This window comes from Cibotium barometz, chromosome 62 (genome assembly GCF_041138505.1).
Source record: "Cibotium barometz isolate CiBa-2024 chromosome 62, ASM4113850v1, whole genome shotgun sequence".
NCBI classification, from domain to species: domain Eukaryota; kingdom Viridiplantae; phylum Streptophyta; class Polypodiopsida; order Cyatheales; family Cibotiaceae; genus Cibotium; species Cibotium barometz.
This window is the reverse complement of record NC_141107.1, coordinates 2,797,608-2,801,874: the sequence shown is the minus strand read 5'-3', so window position 1 is coordinate 2,801,874 and position 4,267 is coordinate 2,797,608.

Sequence of the window (4,267 nt, the reverse complement as noted above, 5' to 3'; positions counted from 1 at the left end):
GAGAACATGTGAATAGCTTATTCCCATGTGTAGCCAAGCTTTTAAGGGGTTCCCAAATGGCAAGTGACCTGTTATTTTGTGAACGGTAACATGAGAACATGTGAATAACTTGTTCACATGTGTTATTATCACAAAAAATCTTGTGATCACGTGAATATTAAATCCCTGCTAAGAATCCATCTAGCCACATCCACCAAGTGTGGCTTTCTAGGGGCCTGCATAAACTAATTCACAAGTCCAACATCATAGCTCAAGTCTGGCCTAGTAATTATGGTCATGTAGATCAAGCTACCCCCATTATGCGCCTGTACGTAGTGGGGTCCTCCCAAAGCTCACATGTATCTATGAAAAGCTTTGTATTCTGCTCCAATGGAACTAAAATAAGCTTATAGCCTATCATACCATACTTGGACAACATGTTCAAGCCATACTGCCTTAACAAAATGCCATGAGGTGATCTCACCTCCTCTATGCCCAAGAAATACCACAGCTCACCCAAATCCTTCATCTCAAACTTTTTCTTCAAAAGCCTCCTGACATCATGTATGTCAACATCACTATCACCAATGATAATCAAGTCATCCGCATAGATTAATAGTATGATCTCTCTATCTATCTTTTTCACATAAAGTGAAAACTCTGCATTGGATATCTGAAATCCAATAGTAACAAGATACTCCCAGATCTTGTTTGACCATGCTCTAGGTAAGGTGCTTGCTTCAAGCCATACAAGGCTTTACATAACTTGCACACAAAATCTGGGTGTGCATCACTCTCATAACCTTGTGGCTGCATCATGTATACTTCTTCTTTTGCAAATCACCATGCAAGAAGGCATTCTTTATATCCATCTGATGTGAAGACCAACCCTTTGGTGGTGTAGCCATAGCAATGATAGCTCTCACAGTTTCCATTCTTACAATCAGGCTGACTGTCTCCTCATAGTCAATGCCATAAGTCTGCGCATAGCCCTTGGCAACCAATCTTGCCTTATACCTGCTCACTGAACCATCAGCATTATGCTTGACGTTATACACCCACTTACATCTAGTTGCCTTCTTTTCCTTAGGCAAAGGCACTAACTCCCATGTTGCATTTGCATCTAATCCTACCATCTCCTCATTCATGGTATCTTCCCATTTTTATCCAAGTGCTTTCTCAAAACAAGTGGGCTCCAACTCTTGTATTGCTTTAACCATGTAAGCATAATGATGGGATATATATCCATCATATCTCAACTTGTGAATAGGGTACCTAACCCTTGTAGACCTACGTACACCTGGATCACTGCCAAGTGTCCTCAAAACAACCCTAGTTATTCTTACACCAAGAGTAGCCACAGACGGAATGCCAAGCTCCTTATCAAGGCTTTGCTCAGAGCTGCTAGAGTGACCTGCTGTGCAGATCAGGCACAAAAGGTTGATCTACCATTTCCTTCCCTTTGCATGATATGTGTGTACTTATATCTATCCTCAACCTACCTGACCATGGACTAACATTGGATCCACTATTAGAGGACTCTATAGGTCCACTAAGCACCTGTGATTGTTGCTCTACATGTGGTGCAACATCAACACTTCTTACATCTACATCTTTTATTGCCTTCACTATTTGTTTTGCTAGTGCATACTAGCTACTCATCTTGTCAAAGATAACATCTCTGCTTACTTGCATCTCATGAGTAGTAGGGTTATAACATCTATAACCTTTTTGCTCCAAAGAATGACTAATAAAGATGCATTTCTCTACCTTTGGATCCAACTTTATTCTTACTTCATCACGAACATGCACATGGGATACACATACACCGAAACACTTTCAAGTGAGACACATCTGGTTTTATGCATGTAAACTTCTATTCAGGCATCATATCATGAAAAGTTATTGTGGGTGTCGTGTTCATAATGTATACGGCAGTTGCTACTACTTTTGCTCAAAAATAATGTGGCATATTCTATGTGCCGTTTCTGCAATGTGCCTATTTTTTCTTTATGCAACACCATTCGGAGTGTGCCTGTATGTAAACTATCTCTTGATTCCCTGCTCTCTCAAGAAATTATTGAACTCATTGAAAAAATACTCTCTCCCATCATATGATCTCAGGCATTTTATTTACATGCCTTTTTTGTTCTCGACCAAGACTTTAAATCTCTGAAAGTGAGCAAACACCTCACCTTTCTCGTTCATGAAGTAAACCCACACGTTTCTAGTGTGGTAATCAATGAATGTAACATAATACCTGCAACTTACAACAATTATTGCAGTCTTGGTTGGTCCCCACACATCTAAATGTATAACATCTAATGGCCTTGCACTAATATACTTTTCATGTGGGAAAGCATGTTTGGCGTGCTTACCAAGCTAACATGCTTCACATACTTTATGCATACCATCAACCTTAAACTTTGGCAAACTTGTAACAATATTTTGGGCCTACATTGACTTTAACCATTGTCTATAACCATGACCAATGTTCTTGTGCCATATGTCAATATCTGCAACAATGACACCTGTTCTATGCACAAATATGGCTACCTTTACCTCCAAAGTAAACATTCTGCCATTTATGTTACCCTTTGTAACCAAGAGACAATGATTTTTGAAGTCTTCCACAGAATATCCTTGAGGATTAAACCTCACTTGTAGACCCTTCTCAACCATCTATCCAACGAAAACTAGGTTCTTTGTAATATTTGAAACATGAAGTACATCAGGTACTTCATTTTATGATCCTGCATACACAATGGCACTTTACCAACATGCGCAATATCATCACCTGTTTCTACTACATAACCTAGTTTTTCCATTTTTGTAGAAGGCATATTCTGATGTGTTCTTGCTTTGTGAAGAAGATTCCTCACCTAGAGACTTTTCTTCTATGATGAGCATAGACACCAAGTCCCAAAAGTCAGGAACAATCTCTCTGATTGCAATGGAGGTCTTAAATGGCTTGTACTCTTTGCCAGGCCTATTCAAATATATGCTCACTAAATCATTATCTTCCATCGATACATTAATAGACCAAGGGATTCAACAATGCCCTTAATCTTGAAAGCATACTCATTGTGATAGACATGATTTTCTTTTCCATAGTATGCAACTCTTATTTTAGCTGCAGTTTCCTTGCCTTTGTATTGGTTTGGAACATCTGCACCAGGTTCTACCATGCAACTGCTAAAGTGTTGGAATCTTGTATGCGTCCTATCATTGTTCGAAAGCTAATACATGACTTTCCTTGCACCCTGATTCCAGTTCTTAAATGCCTTTATATCTGTTGGAGTGGCATTCTCTTTAGACTATGTATCCTATCATTGTGTCTGTGACACTGATCGAAAGCTAATACATGACTTTCCTTGCACCGTGATTCCAGTTCTTGAATGTCTTTATATCTACTGGAGTGGCATTCTCTTTAGACTCCTCAATGTCTCCTTTGACATAAAGACAGTTCTCACCAAAAATTCTCAAAACTATTAAAAATACTTTGTAGTGACTAAACGGAGAGTGAAACGTGCCCAAAACGTAAATCTGGCTGCAAACCTATAGTATAAAGTATTGAGTACTATACGAGCACCTCTAATCTTGTGAAGATAGCTCCTCAATTGGAGATGTGAAGCTCCCAGAGATACTGAGGGGGTGTCGTACCTAAACAAGAAGGGGATTCGAGATGATGATGCTCTTACTTGTGTACCGCTTCCTTGCTAGGTTGTTCTTTCCTCTTGCTCAGCTCCTTAGCTCTCACACAAACTGGAGCTTTGATACCATAAAGAGAATGTAGGGGAGAGGGAGAGCTTGAGTTTCTTGTAAGCAAACACATACACACAAGAGAGTTAAAGACACAAGAGAGAGATGGATGGCTGTATTTTTTCTTTAGCTCTCACACAAACTGGAGCTTTGATACCATAAAGAGAATGTGGGGGAGAGGGAGAGCTTGAGTTTCTTGTAAGCAAACACATACACACAAGAGAGTTAAAGACACAAGAGAGAGATGGATGGCTGTATTTTCTTCTTTCTTTTTCTCTTCTCTACAACCATATAACTGAAAGATAAGAGTACATATATAAAGGGAAAGTACTCTCCTACAATAATATACAATGGTCGGTCCATAGTGTGAATCTAACTATATGAGCTCGCACTATAACTATGCCATAACTCTAGTACTCCAAAGTGGATGTCACACAACCTATCATCCAGTGGCGGCATATCAACCATAATCTCACCAACCATGCTAGTGGTATAAGTGCAGAAGTTATCACCCAGGTGGGCCATC